Source organism: Entelurus aequoreus, linkage group LG13 (assembly GCF_033978785.1).
Source record: "Entelurus aequoreus isolate RoL-2023_Sb linkage group LG13, RoL_Eaeq_v1.1, whole genome shotgun sequence".
In the NCBI taxonomy this organism is placed as follows: domain Eukaryota; kingdom Metazoa; phylum Chordata; class Actinopteri; order Syngnathiformes; family Syngnathidae; genus Entelurus; species Entelurus aequoreus.
Window position 1 is genome coordinate 28,157,967 of NC_084743.1, and position 18,119 is coordinate 28,176,085.

At 38.8% G+C, this 18,119-nt stretch overlaps 1 protein-coding gene across 1 annotated transcript in view; it reads right to left on the reverse strand.

The window, feature by feature from the left end:
* The window catches only part of LOC133663276 (low-density lipoprotein receptor-related protein 1B-like), an 872,326-nt gene that overhangs the window by 587,084 nt on the left and 267,123 nt on the right, over positions 1–18,119 (reverse strand).

Below are 18,119 nucleotides of genomic sequence, written 5' to 3' on the forward strand. Positions count from 1 at the left end.
TTTTTTGAATGCACTTCACCATGGCAACGTATCCATTTCATGACATAAAAACATATATTTTGAAATTCACAAATTGTTAAAAACATGCCTAATTATTTTATAGTGAGAACATGTACAAGTATTATAATTTCAGTATTTTTCTCAAGGCTGCTCAGAAAAAATTTGGATGAGTCCATTTTCCACTAGGTCAGGGGTCGGCAAACCCAAAATGTTGAAAGAGCCATATTGGACCAAAACATACCAAAAACAAATCTGTCTGGAGCCGCAAAAAATGAAAAGCCATATACAAGTCTTATAATGAAGGCAACACATGACATAAGTGTCTATATTAGCTATAATAGCCAACTATCAAAATGACTATGTGTCGCAGGCTGAAGCAAATCTTTGTTGACAGAAATGTTGAAATGTAATTGTGGGGAGAGAGTGTGATCAGCGTGCCTGCAGGAGCAAGGGTCACCGCCTCTGTCCATGGTGCTGAAGACAGCGTACCATCAGACGGGGGCGTGGCATGTGCTGACGGCGAGACACAGTTGGCGGGTGATTAGATTTCACAGGTGGTACGTGTTAATCTAATCATCTGTTGTCTTTAACAGCAAGCGGCCGGGAGCAGAGGGGGAGGAAGATACGGACGTGGCTGAAAAGTCACGTTATAGTAGAGAAAACTGTTGTTGGAAAGAAAACATTCATTAAAACCTTGTTGAACCTGCACACTGGGCTCCTGTGCCGTGTCTGCAGTGGATCTGCTGGGAGGCGACTTCCACAGTAATATTTATTCTACACATTTTTACAACATTAGAAACCATTAGTAAATCAGAGGCTACTCAAAAGGTGAGATAACTCCTGGAAATTACTGGCTTTTAATGGCCAAAGGTATAGATGTGTGTGTCCAAGTTAAAGGAAACGGCAGGCTGTCTTCTTTTAATAGATTTATTACAATATTTGGCAGGCTAGGTAACGTTTGCTGTGGTCTGGAACAACATGACACACAAACAACTATCTGAAATGCAGCTAATATTACATACAGATAATGTCTCATGAGACATGCAAAACTAAATTATATACAAAGAGGATAAAAGTAAAGGATATTAAATGAGCTCAAATATACCTACAAATGAGGCATAATGATGCGATATGTACATACAGCTAGCCTAAATAGCATGTTAGCATTGATTAGGTTGCAGTCATGCACTGACCAAATATGCCTGATTAGCACTCCAACAAGTCAATAACATCAACAAAGTGCACCTTTTTGCATTCACGCACAGCATGAAACTTTTGGTGGACAAAATGAGACAAAGAAGGAGTGGAAGATTGTACATGTAAACAAACTGTTGCGTCACAGTCCACACTATGGTGAGTTCAAGAACCGTCGACATTAGTTGAACAAAACGATTTTTACCAAATACTCTCATCAGTGAAGCATACACACACACATATTAAACAGTGGGCTTTCTAACACTTGGAAAAGTTTGTGTCATGTTTGTCCTCAAACAAAAACACATACTAAACAAAACATCTATTTTCAATCATTTTGAAAAAATGCTCCAGGGAGCTAAAGAGCCGCATGTGGCTCGAGAGCCGCGGGTTAGAAGTTTTGTTCGCCCAAACTACACTGTACTACTACACAAAATATAAAACCCCATTTTTTCCTGCGCTGAACTCAAAGATTTAAAGCTTTTACTGCAGGCCCACAAGGTCTATTTCAATTAAGTACTGTTCACAAATCTGTCGAAATCTGTGTTAGTAAACTCTTTTCCGTTGCCAACGAAATCTATTCACCTCGCAGATGCTGATTATACAGCTTGATTATTGCGCAGGTGTGCCGTCGGCTGCCCACTATAAAAGGCTATAACAAAATGTGCAGTTTCATCACAGCACAATGCCACAGATTTCGCCAGTGTTGAGGGAGCGTGCAATAGGTGTGCTGACTGCTGACCATAAGGCGTTTTTAGGGGACTTGTCAGTACAACCGCAGACCACCTGTAACCACACCAGCCCAGGGCCTCCTTTTTTAAATACTGGCCGGCATTATTCATCTCAATACAACACTGGCATGGAAAAATTGTTGAAAACAATCAATTAACTTTTCCCTCTGTTGCAAACTTACATACAGATGACTAGTTGTAACTAGTATTATTTAAAATGTAATATTTGTATTGGTGCGTGGAGTTTGCATGTTCTCCTTGTGACTGCCCGGGTTCCCTCCGGGTTACTCCGGCTTCCTCCCACCTCCAAAAACATGCACCTGGGGATAGGTTGATTGGCAACACTAATGTTGTCTGTCTATCTGTGTTGGCCCTGCGATGGGGTGGCGACTTGTCCAGGGTGTGCCCCGCCTTCCGCCCGAGTGCACATGGGATAGGCTTCAGCACCCCCCGCAAGGACATGCGGTAAAAAATGGATGGATTTTAAAGTGGATATATGACGATCTTTTCTGACTAACGATTTGACGCTTTGGCATTGTTTAACACGAGTATCCAACATTGTAACAACATTTAGACTTAGACTTCCTTTTTATTTTCATTCAAATTTGAACTTTAAAGCACAGATAAGAACGACATTTTGTTGCATTAGCTCGTTGTAGTGCAGGATAAAAGAGCAATAAGGTGCAGATATAAATAAATAGATTACTATACAGATAAATATATTGCACTTTTGCATACACATCCACGTTTATGGATGCATGTTATATTGTCTTTATAATCCAGCGAGTTAATCCGTTTTTGGGGGTAATTGAGGGAATTATTATGATGCGTTCAAGAGTCTTATGGCCTGAGGGAAGAAGCTGTTACAGAACCTGGAGGTTCTGCTACGGAGGCTGCGGAACCTCTTTCTAGAGTCCAGCAGTGAAAACAGTCCTTGGTGGTGGTGGGAGGAGTCTCTGCAGATTTTCTGAGCCCTGGTCAGGCAGCGGCTTTTTGCGATCTCCTGGATAGGAGGAGGAGGAGTCCTGATGATCTTTTCTGGAGTCCTCACCACTCCGTGATCGATCGGTATGGTCCCAAAGATCGACTGGTCGATCGCAATCGACGGGTTGGCGACAACCTGGTGTACACAATTTTTGCCATATTTCTTTTGTGATTCATCTAATGGATTAACTCGTTAATTCTGTCAGCCCTAATTATGAGTAAACCAAAAATAGTCATATAAGCAACTAATAATAAAGACATGTATTTCCTGCATCCTATAACAGGGTCTGAGTAACAACAGTAGTTGTAAACGGCAGATTTGTATTTTTTTCTTTTAACGCACGCATGTTAAAAGTGCAATTTCAATGTTGATGATGTGCATTTATCAGAAAAAAAGAATGAAAGTTATAATAAAAAATAGGTTTATTTCAACTATTTTCTATAAAATATGCATTAAATAAAAAAAGTGTGTTTTGTCCAATCCATCATTGATAGCTACAGCCCTAGCTCCCTGTGTGTACACACTATGTTGTTACACGGGACACTGATAAATTGTGTAGAGTGCGGTAGACAGACAAACACAGAGGTATTTTTAATTCCTTTGCTGGCCTTGCAAAAACAACTATCAACTTCTAAACAAAGCCAAACACATTTCTAACCCATTCCGAACAAACATTTTTTGGGGACCATTACTCAACATGTGAACACTGCAATCGTTGTGGACAGCAGAGCAGTACACGGCCATATAACTTCTAACTTTGAGCAGAGGAGGGAGGGGGCAGGCTTTGAGTATTTAAGTGGGCATAAGTAAATTTGACACACACTGACATCCATGTGACCCCACTTTTCATTAAAAAAAAACTATGCAGAATGATCCAAAAACACTTTCAGGCTGACTTCCGTAAGCAAGGCATTAACACAAGTATATGTTTTAATATAACATTGTAACAACATTTATAGGTTGAAGTGAATGAATTGACTCATATTATCTTCTACATAAGGTGAATGTTTTATATTGAACTTGGAGAAAGCGAACCACCAGGTTTAAGTAAACAATGGTTGAGAAGGAGCCTTAGTTGGACATTCGCATGTGGACTGGATTTACACTATATTGCCAAAAGTATTTGGCCACCTGCCTTAACTCACATATAAACTTGAAGTACCATCCCATTCCTAACCCATAGGGTTCAATATGATGTCGGTCCAACTTTTGCAGCTATTACAGCTTCAACTCTTCTGGCAAGGCTGTCCACAAGGTTGCAGAGTGTGTTTATAGGAATTGTTGACCATTCTTCCAAAAGCGCATTGGTGAGGTCACACACTGATGTTGGTCGAGAAGGCCTGGCTCTCAGTCTCTGTTCTAATTCATCACAAAGGTGTTCTATCGGGTTCAAGTCAGGACTCTGTGCAGGCCAGTCAAGTTCATCCACACCAGACTCTGTCATCCATGTCTTTATGGACCTTGCTTTGTGCACTGGTGCACAGTCATGTTGGAAGAGCTTAGGGGCCCGCTCCAAACTACTCCCACAAGGTTGGGAACATGGAATTGTCCAAAATGTTTTGGTATCCTGGAGCATTCAAAGTTCCTTTCACAGGAACTAAGGGGTCAAGCCCAAGTCCTCAAAAACAACCCCACACCATAATTCCTCCTGCACCAAATTTCACACTCGGCACAAATGTACCGTTCTCCTGGCAACCTCCAAACCCAGACTTGTCCATCCGATTGCCAGATGGAAATGCGTGTTACATCACTCCAGAGAACACGTCTCCTCTACTCTAGAGTCCAGTGGCGACGTGCTTTACACCACTGCATCTGACGCTTTGCATTAGACTTGGTGATGTATGGCTTGGATGCAGCTGCTCGCCCATGGAAACCCATTCCACGCAGCTCTCTGCGTACTGTACGTGGGCTAATTGGAAGGTCACATGAAGTTTGGAGCTCTGTAGCAACCGACTGTGCAGAAAGTCGGCGACCTCTTTGCACTATGCGCTTCAGCATCCGCTGACCCCTCTCTGTCAGTTAACGTGGCCTACCACTTGGTGGCTGAGTTGCTGTTGTTCCCAAACTCTTCCATTTTCTTATAATAAAGCCGTCTGACTTTGGAATATTTACGAGCGAGGAAATTTCACGCTGGAAATCACTGAGCTCCTGAGAGCGGCCCATTCTTTCACAAATGTTTGTAGAAACAATCTCCATGCCTAAGTGCTTGGTTTTATACGCCCTGTGGCCGGGCCAAGTGATTAGGACACCTGATTCTGATCATTTGGATGGGTGGCCAAATATTTTTGGCAATTTAGTGTAGCTCTCTCAAGAGAAGAAGCAATAAAACCAGGCTTCGGAATGCAAAAGTTAAAGCTCTATCCTGGAGGAGAGATTCCATGTTTATCTTGAACGTCAACCTACAAGTTATGGTATACATCTGTTGTCTTCCCAGTCACTACACACAAACATCTCCATACATGGTCAGGTTGTGCTGTCCCGACTTAGCACACACCCAGACAAAGAAAAAAGGAATATAAAACTAATGGTTTGGTTTCTCCTGGTTAGGAGTCCTTCATTTTTGACCTGAGCTCCTCCGGGTACTGCAGACCTGTTTGATGACGCTCGCTTGTAATAAAGCAACTTTTTTGTTTAGCATCGCCTTTAAGAGCATCCACTTTTGTGAACTTATCGATATTTGTAGCGTGTAGTTATTGAGTACTAGGTGTTTTAGTTAGTTGAACTCAAGAGAAATAATACAAATACAACATCCTTACTATACATACAACGCAGAAGCATCTATTTTGGTCAACTATGGTCATAAAGTAAAGTTTTTTTTTTTTTTTAAAGGTAAGGTTAAGTAATTGGATGTTACAGTAAAATAAATATCAAAAATCTTCCTAAATCAGACGTTGTCATGATCTGTGGTCCGATCATGTTTTTGTTATGTTCTGTTAGTTTTGGACTCTTATAGTTCCTGTTTGACACCCGAGTTTGTTTTAGTTACCACGGCTACTTATGATTTTCACCTGCCTCTGGTGTTGGGGACGCGCACCTGCTTCCAATCAAAGGACTATTTAAGCCTGCCTTTGCCAGTCAGTCGTCCTGGCGTCATTATTGGTTTCATGCCACAGTTTCGTGTTTGTTCTATGCCATAGTTAATGCTATTGGTTTCATGCCACAGTTCCGTGTTTGTTCTATGCCATAGTTAATGCTATTGGTTTCATGCCACAGTTTCGTGTTTGTTCTATGCCATAGTTAATGCTAGTTGTTTCATGCCACAGTTTCGTGAGGTTCATGTCTATAGTTTCATGTCCTAAGTTTTTGCCTTAGCTTCCGCGTGCGATAGGCACGCTTGCCTTCGGGTTTTTGTTTGTTTTGTACCTCGTTGATTGTTTCTTAAAATTAAATCATGTTCCTAACTGCAAGTCCTGTCCAGGGTCGTCCGTTTGACTTGCTGGGAGAACGACCCCGCAGTAAGCGAAAACCCCGTCATGACAGACGTGTTGCATGTCTTTTTGTGCTATGTTTATTTTTCTGTTTGGATCCTAATTACTCTTATTTTCATACAAACATTATCCATAACCTGATAGTTAACATGTATACAATGCAGTTCATGCAGTTAATGTGAGCATTGAGCCAACATAGTCAAATGAATGGACATAGAACAGTTAGTGCAGTTAATCCAGCATATTATATCATATTAAGCTCGGAGACGTCATATGACAGAAAGTAATAAGAGGAATGAGACAATTTAATGAGGCACAGATGAGCATTTTCAACAGTTATATTAATGTGGACCTAGACCTAGTAGCCTTGATTTTGTTTGAAAAGCATTATTTGACAAAGGAGTTTGCACAAATGTATTTAGAGCTCAGATGTATAATTTCCTGTATCTTTTTTTACGGACTGCCATATTAACATTGAGCTGTTGCTTTGCATATTATTGCAATATATAATTCTTAATGTAATTGAGATGTCCAGTTAAAAAGACAGGAACTCATTTGAATTGTTTTCAATGGACTCCTAAACATTAGAATAATGCCGAACATGAGGCTTCTGAATGAAATTTTAATTTCAACATTTATATTTTAACATTTTATGGGGTTGCAGCTATTGTAGTATCATGTCTTGAAAAGGCAATATTAGATCAGCCAAATAAATCAATATCATATATAATGTTGTATTGATGACCTTCCCATAAAAGGCAATATTGTTGAATTAAAAATTAAACCATTACATATTTGTTATCACTCATGCATCACGTCCCAAATTGTGGCGGTGTACCTAATGATGTGACCTGTGGGATGCATGTGTTGACAGCTTTTACATTGTCACACACCTCATTGCTCCGACTCTAATTGCAACGTTCGAAGCAGGTGTTACAGTCAGAGCGGAGACACACCAGCTGTACCTCATCAGGATAATCACGCTTAGAATTTGGACCCAGCACATTTCCAAACCGTGCGGCCGAATCGGAGGCTGATCCCGCACATTTGCTGAAGTCCAACATTTAAACTGACGTGACATGCTTTTCTAGTAACTACAACACCCAAAACCAGTGAAGTTGGCACGTTGTGTTATAAAAACAGAATACAATGATTTGCAAATCCTTTTCAACTTATATTCAATTGAACTCACTGCAAAGACAAGATATTTAATGTTCGAACTGAGGAACATATATTTATTTGGCAAATAATCATTTAATTTAGAATTTAATGGGAGAAACACACTGCAAAAACGTTGGCACAGGGGCATTTTTACCACTGTGTTACATGGCCTTTCCTTTTAACAACACTCAGTAAATGTTTGGAAACTGAGGAGACCAATTTTTTAAGCTTTTCAGGTGGAATTATTTCCTATTCTTGCTTGATGTACAGCTTAAGTTGTTCAACAGTCCGGGGTCTCCGTTGTTGTATTTTACGCTTCATATTGCGCCACACATTTTCAATGGGAGACAGGTCTGGACTACAGGCAGGCCAGTCTAATACCTGCACGTGTACTACGAAGCCACGCTGTTGTAACACGTGCAGAATGTGGCTTGGCATCATCTTGCTGAAATAAGCAGGGGCGTCCATGAAAAAAGATGTTGTTTGAATGGCAACATATGTTGCTCCAAAACCTGTATGTACCATTCTGCATTAATGGTGCCTTCACAGATGTGTAAGTTACCCATGCCTTGGGCACTAATACACCCCAATACCATCACAGATGCTGGCTTTTGAACTTTGCGCCTATAACAGTCCGGATAGTTATTTTTACTTCTTTGGTCCGGAGGACACGACGTCCACAGTTTCCAAAAACAATTTGAAATGTGGACTATATATATATATATATATATATATATATATATATATATATATATATATATATATATATATATATATATATATATGTATATATATATATATATATATATATATATATATATATATATATATATATATTTATTTATTTTTTTTTTCTTTTTTTAATTATTATTATTATTATATATTTTTTTTAAATTTAGGAATCGATTTAGAATCGGGCTAGATGAGTATCACGATTCGAGTGTGAATCAAATGTTTTTGTGCACCCCTACTACACACTACAGCAGACCATGCAATCTGCCATATGTGCTTGGATGCTTTTTAGGAAATCTTTAAACATGTGGAGGCTGTTGTACATTAGTGAAATAAGTCCTAGGATGCCTTACAAATGATAAAAGCTGATGATAATATAATAAAAAAACACGCAATGACACCTGATGAAATGCTAAAAAAATTATGACAGACCACTACAATTAATGTTCCTTTGTTTTTTTCCCGAATAAAACACTCAGAATGTGCATGAACATAAAGAACATCTGATCTACACTATAATCTATGAATATTAAAACACTGAATGTTGAGAATATATGAAAGTTGCGACTCCTTACTTCTCAGACCACATCCTGGATCAACATCTTTCACAATCAAGCCAAACGCAACAAACAGCGAAATATAAAAGCAACTGATAAAAAACAGCCAAATATTCGAAAAATGACATTTATTTTTGCAAAAAATATACTGTCAGAAAGGGATTAATATTGCCCCATTTGTCTCAGTTTACCTGACACATGAAACATGACAAATGTGGGGTGTGCACCATCTATGTTAGCCGACAGATGGCAGTAGAGTGTTGAATACCCTAACATGTGTTTTGTGGCAATTCCAACTTTGACCACAGGGTCAGTTGCTATGTAAGGTGGCGCTTGTCATAACGCTAACCCGATTTAAAATCTTAACAGGCTGGATTATGCTCAGGTCTGCTTTGTGCTGCATAAACTGCCTCTTTGCCATCGCCAGACCCGTGTCACGTGACTGCAAACTTGACATCTCATTGGCTGGCTGGTTCTGAGACACATCGATCGCTTCAGTCTAAAATTACTAGTTTTGAAGCAACACATATTTATGCACTTAATTGTTTATTATTTACATTTTCACAAACTCTAAAACCCTGTATTTTAAGAAACTTAGTTTGCTAAACACACATTTTGCTCACAAATTTGTATTTAATGAAATTGTCTGCATAATTTGATGTGAAAACACTTTGTTAAAGTTCAAAGTCAAAAAGTACCACTGATAGTCACACACACACTAGGTGTGGTGAAACTACCCTCTGCATTTGACCCATCCTCTTGTTCCAACCCCTGGGAGGTGAGGGGAGCAGTGAGCAGCAGCGGTGGCCACGCCCAGGAATCATTTTGGTGATTTAACCCCCAATTCCAACCCTTGATGCTGACAACTTGTCTTTTAGTAGTAAGTAAACAAACAAAGACTCCTAATTTGTCTACCGATATTTTGGTAACGGTATCAAAATGTATTTCGATACTTTTCGATACTATTCTAAACAAAGGGGACCACAAAAATGTCATTATTGGCTTTATTAAACAAAAAATCTTAGAGTACATGAAACATATGTTTATTATTGTAATTTAGTCCTTAAATAAAATAGTGAACATACTAGACAACTTGTCTTTTAGTAGTAAGTAAACAAACAAAGACTCTTAATTAGTCTACGGACTAACATGGACAATAACTGCCAAATATTCATCCCAGTGTAACATTCTCTCTGATCGCCATAGGAATAGGAATACAAATGAGGTGAATTTAAAAAAAAAAGATTAAAAAAAGAGTTTGGTGGGTTTTCATCTGGGCACCTTCACTGTAGCACCCCCCGGGATGCTGAGCATGTATATTCATAAGCGGTGGGCAGGTAAGGAGGGGGAGCGGAAAGACTTTAGTCAGAGACCCAGCTGGTTGTCCAAAACTTATCCTTAGTGACCTCAATACCGTCTCTTTCCCAGTGGTGGGTCCCGTCTGTGTCCCCGTGCGAACCACAGCAGATGGTCGGTCCCTTGCTCTCCCGGGTGGCCTTAAAGTCAAATTATTTAAAGCTAACAGTCTACTTGCATGGTGTAACATGTAGCTTCTGTACATGATATTTGTATCAGACATGATTTATAGCTCTTGGAGTTTCTTTGCGGCATGCATAAGTGGGTAGTCCACTGCACAAGGCAACAATAGTAATATCCCATCTTTTGTAAAGCCACTATGTACATTAGATATGGGCATTTACATCAACAATATGATTTTCCTGAGTGGCTGGCCAGGACATGTTGAAAAAAATAAATAAATAATAATATTCATAGCTCTTCGAGCTTCTTTGTTGCATGCACAGGTGTTGTCCACTGCACATGCAAACAGAGCGCTGACCTCTGCCAGGCCCTTTCTCCCAATAGTAAAGAATCCTTTCAAAATATCCTGTATTGTATTGTAAATGTGAAAATGTAATGAGTTATCCATTTTCTGACATTTAATTTTTTTAGTTCCATTTTTGTTTTTATTGCAGTCATTAAAAGTCAAACAAAAAACAATCAACATAACGTTGAAATACTCATGAATGAAAGGGAGCAGAAATAACTATAAACTTGTATTATTTGCCCCTATTGACTCCAAATTGTATTAAGGCAATATTTATTTTTGTATCATACAACAAAATAAAAAAAACAACATTAAAACAATAGTTGACTCCAAATATCTGTTCATCATCATGATTTTTACTTCTTTTTTTAAATGAAGAAATATATAGTACATTGTTTTGTTCCACTATCAAGTTTGTTCCATGAACTAACACCTTAGATTGAAATGCAGCTATGCTATAGTAGGGCTGTGAATCTTTGGGTGTCCCACGATTCGATTCAAAATCGATTTTTTTTTCAATTCAACACGATTCTCAATTCAAAAACTATTTTTTTCCCGATTCAAAACGATTCTCTATTCCTTCAATACATAGGATTTCAGCAGGATCTACCCCAGTCTGCTGACATGCGAGCAGAGTAGTAGATTTTTGTAAAAAGCCTTTATAATTGTAAAGAACAATTTTTTATCAACTGATCGCAATAATGTAAATTTGTTTTAACTATTAAATGAACCAAAAATATGACTTATTTTATCTTTGTGAAAATATTGGACACAGTGTGTTGTCAAGCTTATGAGATGCGATGCAAGTGTAAGCCACTGTGACACTATTGTTCTTTTTTTCTATTTTTTATAAATGTCTAATGATAATGTCAATGAGGGATTTTTAATCACTGCTATGTTGAAACTGTAATTAATATTGATACTGTTGTTGATAATATTCATTTTTGTTTCACTACTTTTGGTTTGTTCTGTGTCGTGTTTGTGTCTCCTCTCAATTGCTCTGTTTATTGCAGTTATTGAGTGTTGCTGGGTCGGGTTTGGTTTTGGAATTGGATTGCATTGTTATGGTATTGCTGTGTATTGTTTTGTTGGATTGATTAATTTAAAAAATATATATATATATATATATCGATCCATCCATTTTCTACCGCTTATTCCCTTCGGGGTCGCGGGGGGCGCTGGAGCCTATCTCAGCTACAATCGGGCGGAAGGCAGGGTACACCCTGGACAAGTCGCCACCTCATCGCAGAAAAAATAAAATAATAAAATTTAATTAATTTTTTTTTTTAAATAAATAAAAATCCAGAATCAATTTTTTTAAAATGAGAACCGATTCTGAATCGCACAACGTGAGAATCGCGATTCGAATTTGAATCGATTTTTTCCCACACCCCTACTATTTAGGCATAGGAGAGTGTGTAAATGTTAGGTCAATATAATATAACATAAAAAGTAAATAATCAATATCCATATTCAGCTTACATAGACAATGCTAACATGTCCATGTTGAAAAGAAACAAATAATACACCACTACACCGCTTCATGGTGAGCTAGAATATTGTGCGCCTTGCCCTATGACATTCATGTGCAGTTTATTGTCTGAATACCAGTAAAAGTGGTGTCTCACTTGATTTTTAAACCATATTTTCTGGACTTAAGAGCATACCTGTATATTATCTATAACCACTAAATTATAGGGAGAAAAAAATATGTTTCATTATATTAAGTGAGGGGAGTAGTGAGCAGCAGCGGTGGCCGCGCTCAGGAATAATTTTGGTGATTTTACTCCCAATTCCAACCCTTGATGCTGAGTGCCAAACAGGGAGGTAATGGGTCCCATTTTTATAGTCTTTGGTATTACTCGGCCGGGGTTTGAACTCACGACCTAACGATCTCAGGGCGGACACTCTAACCACAAGACCACTGAGCAGGTTTAGGATGTTTTTGCTACTTAATGTTTCATGTAACATCATTGTGCCAAACAAAATTCCTAGTTTGTGAACCCTGGATGTAGGGCTGGGTGATATGGACCAAAACTGATACCCTATAATTTTTAGGCCGAATGGCGATATTCTATTTATATCGGTGTTTTAGACAAAACATGCCACACAAACACCACATTACTGTTACTAACAGTGCTCTGAAAATTAATTTGAAAAAGTATTTAATAATAGTTACTTGTTACTGAACCAAAAAAGTAATTTAAATACTTTAATTACCCTCATCTACGGTGCCGACTGGGCCCTTCGGCGGTGGTGCGCCGCACCAGTGCAGTGCCTCGATCCCCCCAACTGGCACCCAGCAGCGGACTTACAGTAAATCTGGTACGGACCAAGGGAACCGGACTATTTAAAGAATATTATGTATGAAAAACAGTATATGATACATTTATAACAGGATTACCCCAAAAAAGTCAGTCATTGATTTGATCGCACTCATTGCATCCATCAGTACTCAGAACAATGGGAAAGTCCAATGGATTCAATGTATATCTAAGAATGATAACCGTATTTAAACAAAGTTGAAAACATTTTTGGGGGAATTCTCAACAATTTCAGATACCAAGAGCATCAGTTCAAACAATTGCACATAAGCACCAGCCTGGATGTGTCGCCATTATGCTATTGTCTCAGAGAAGGCCCACCGTCGACCTTAAAGGCCGACTGAAACCCACTACTACCGACCACACAGTCTGATAGTTTATACATCAATGATGAAATCTTAACATTGCAACACATGCCAATACGGCCGGGTTAACTTATAAAGTGCAATTTTAAATTTCCCGCTAAACTTCCGGTTGAAAACGTCTTTGGATGATGACGTATGCGCGTGACGTAACCAGTGAAACAGAAATATTGCTACCCCATTGAATACAATACAAAATAGCTCTGTTTTCGTCTCACAATTCCACAGTATTCTGGACATCTGTGTTGGTGAATCTTTTGCAATTTGTTCAATGAACAATGAAGACTGCAAAGAAGAAAGTTGTAGGTGGGATTGGTGTATTAGCGGCGGACTACAGCAACACAACCAGGAAGACTTTGACTCGGATAGCAGACGCGCTAGCCGATGCTAGCCACCAACTGCACGGATGATCGTGGTGAAGTCCTTCGTCCTTCCGTCGATCGCTGGAACGCAGGTGAGCATGGGTGTTGATGAGCAGATGAGTGCTGGCTGGCGTAGGTGGAGCGCTAATGTTTTTATCATAGCTCTGTGAGGTCCCGTTATACTAAGTTAGCTTCAATAGCGTCGTTAGCAACAGCATTTTTAAGCTTCGCCAAGCTGGAGAGCATTAACCATGTATTTACATGTCCCTGGTTTAATAGTACTGTTGATCTTCTGTCTATCATTCCAGTCAGGGATTTATTTATTTTGTTTCTATATGCAGTTAAGCACGATGCTATCACGTTAGCTCCCTAGCTAAAGTGTTTCGTCGAGGTATTGTCGTGGAGATAAAAGTCACTGTGAATGTCCATTCCGCGTTCTCGACTCTCATTTTCAAGAGGATATAGTATCCGAGGTGGTTTAAAATACAAATCCGTGATCCACAATAGAAAAAGGAGAGAGTGTGGAATCCAATGAGCCAGCTTGTACCTAAGTTACGGTCTGAGCGAAAAAAGATATGTCTTCCACTGCATTCTAGTCCTTAACTCTAACGTTCCTCATCCACAAATCTTCCATCCTGGCTCAAATTAATGGGGTAATTGTCGCTTTCTCGGTCCGAATCGCTCTAGCTGCATTGAAAACAATAGGAAAATATGAGGGGGCTATCAACTGACTACGTCACGCTACTTCCGGTAGGGGCAAGGCTTTTTTTTATCAGATACCAAAAGTTGCGATCTTTATCGTCGTTGTTCTCTACTAAATCTTGTCAGCAAAAATATGACAATATTGCGAAATGATCAAGTATGACACATAAAATGTATCTGCTATCCCGTTTAAATTAAAAAAAATAATTTCAGTAGGCCTTTAAATACATTTTGTAAAAGGAAATTGGTAGAGGCGTTCAAGGACGACCCAGAACCATCAAAGCTAAAGCCCGCCATGTACTGGAACCTGTCGGAACACCAGATTCAAGGAAAAACCTGCATAGAAAGATGTGTTTTTAAAATAGTGGTGTGGACATGGCCCTGATTTCAAAAAGGTACACGCCAACTGTGTGCATTCCAATGTAATCGCACCTGACACCCTCAAAGGAAAGTCCAGCATGACTTTACCTACGTAATAGAACAACAAAGGTCACTGTAACTGCCAGAAAGTAGCCACTATTCAGGTTCCAGGATGACACGATGCTGTTTGTATCACACAAGCAGGTGTCGGAGCACCAGTCACAGCAACTTAGTTGCACAACAACGGGGAATTAACGGAGAAACCCTCCAGCTGGTTTTTGTGTTGGCTGTTTCTGGCAGGAAGGTCGAAAAGTCACCATTATAACAAACTTGCACTGTGTGGAGTAACGTGCCGGAGTGTGAAAATGTTTACATACTGCATTTGTACATTAGATAGTAGACTATATATCGTAAATTAGAATTTGTTTAAAACTCACTTCCACTGGGCCTTCATGTGGCAGGTTGTGTAAAGACTATGGAAATGTATGAATTATCTTCTATATGTGAACATTAAATTACCCACAAAATAAAGAATTGTAAGTATTCAAGCAATTGTACCATTTTTTTAATTGTTTTTTTCTTCTTCTGTAAATAGACCCATTTGTCTGATCGTTGAACAAAGGTTGTTTTTTTCTTTGTTGGACAAAAAAACAAAAACCTTTTTAGTTATTATTGTAACAAATTATAGTGATGCTGTTAATGGTTTTACAGGCCACTTAAAATATGCTGGCAGAGTAGATGAAGACTGCGGACAATGATTTTGATAGTGATTATATAAACTAGTAGACTCTTTAATGGCTCATAATCTGTAAAAGCAAAATAAAAATAGATTTGCATTCACAAGTTGGCTCAAAAAAATAGTAATAATTAGTTTGTGGCAGCTATGTTAATGACTTAAAGCCAAACAAGTACTGTAGTTCATTAATGTTATTATTTTTAAGTCAGTTGCTAAAGGGGAACTGCACCTATTTTTGAATTTTGCCTATTGTTTACAATCATTATAAAAGACATGACGTCGGATGTAAATATTTGTAATGCATTGTAACTCTAAATAAACGTAAATACAAGTCAAAAACAACGGAGCCAGTGGGAGGTCCTCTATTTTGCACATGGAACCCAATAAATAATCATCCAACAACCGCCAACAATAATCTACTTACATTGCGTTACCTGAAAATTAACCAAGTATTAGTGATATTGTTATTATAAGCGCTAACGCAGACAAAGTATTTATAGCGGCGCTGTGATCATGAGCACATGTACCTGCGTTGACAATATCGACTGGTCAGCTACGTACTTTATATTCTAGATCACAATTCATGCCTCTCACCTTGATAGTAGAAGGATGAGAAGGTATTCCAACAAGTTGGTACATTTTGACAGCCAATTTTGACCCGGGAATGGTGAAAAACGACACAAAAATACTTTTATTGTTCATCTAAACGGAACTATAACAAGATTATATCAGTCGGCATCCTAATGCCAGCAAACCTAATAAAGTAAGTGATGTTTCATTATGTTTGTTGGCTTTCATAAAGTATGCTGTGAGTAATAACCAGTTATGTTGAAAAAAAGTGATCGTCATGATGCGTTTTTGAAATAATGATCAAATACGAAAATATCAAATGTTATTATAAATGTGCCAGTTACTACATTACATATATACTTACATCATGTATATAACACCTTAAAGGAGGGGTTTGGGTGTTGTTTTAAGGGCTTTATAGGCAGAATAGAGCCGCTTTAATAGGCTCCATTGTAAGCAGACATTTGATTGCATTTATTTAATATTTAGAATGCATTAAAAAACATATGTGTTCTTGTCTTACATAAGGATTGTGAATAATGGGCAAAATTCCACAAAAAGTGCAGTTCCTCTTTAAGTTGTTTGGCTATTCTGAAGTACTAACCCTTTCTTTACCTTGTATTATTATCAAGACCTTTTTTTTCCCAAGAAGCTTTTAGATGTGCTACCATTATGCAATATGTGATTATCGGATGGCAGTTTTTTTAATTATGCGTAATTCATTCAACCAAAATGGGTATGACATATCTCACCGGCAAGTTTAATGGATACCATAGAGACCCTCTTGAGAAATGAAATATGAGGAAAATAAAAAAAATCATTCATGCGCAAGGCCCACAAAAGCCCTCAAATCAATAGGGAAAGCGATGCATGTTCAACATCAATACACTCGGTACCTCAACTTAGGAATACACACATACATAACCAACTTTGAAGAAATGTTGTACTTTGTGTTATTAGTATCTAGATTTCGTTCTTTTCTTGTTTCTGAAACCGGCGTAAAATGTGTCCCTGGAGAGCGTTGAAGTGCAGAAGTGTTTTCAAGGGTTAATTGCATGCACGTTGAGAGGTTAGCAGAGATTTGTGTGTATGAGCTGTCTCTCCTTATGCTTTACGGTTTACAAAATTCCGCACCGTGAGCTGGCACAACGATCGTCACAGTGAACCTAGGGAGAGCAAACCCAAATCTTACTCGCTAGCATTAGCTAATAGCTTCTACGGTTGTCCGGATACCAATATGTTGGTACCAGTACCAAAATGTATGTTGATACTTTCCAACAAAACATTTCATTATTGGCTTCATTTAAACAAAAAATCCTACAAAACAGTCCGGGGGTCTCCGTTGTGGTATTTTAGGCTTCATATTGCGCCAGACATTTTCAATGGGAGACAGGTCTGGACTACAGGCAGGCCAGTCTAGTATCCGCACTCTTTTACTATGAAACCACACTGTTGTAACACGTGGCTTGGCATTGTCTTGCTGAAATAAGCAGGGGCGTCCGTGATAACGTTGCTTGGATGGCAACATATGTTGCTCCAAAACATGTATGTACCTTTCAGCATTAATGGTGCTTTCACAGATGTGTAAATTACCCATGCCTTGGCCACAAATACACCCCCATACCATCCCAGATGCTGGCTTTTGAACTTTGCACCTATAACAATCTGGATGGTTATTTTCCTCTTTGTTCCGGAGGGCACAACGTCCAGTTTCTAAAAACAATTTGAAATGTGGACTCGTCAGACCACTGAACACTTCTCCACTTTGCATCAGTCCATCTTAGATGAGCTAGGGCCCAGCGAAGCAGGCAGCGTTTCTGGGTGTTGTTGATAAATGTCTTTCGCTTTGCATAGTAGAGTTTTAACTTGCACTTATAGATGTAGCGACAAACTGTAGTTACTGACAGTGGTTTTCTGAAGTGTTCTTGAGCCCATGTGGTGATATCCTTTACACACCGATGTCGGTTTTTGATGCAGTCGCACCTGAGGGATTGAAGGTCCGTAATGTCACTTTCTCAGTCTTTTTTTGCCACTTGTTCCAGCTTTTTTGAAACATGTTGCAGGCATCAAATTCCAAATGAGCTAATATG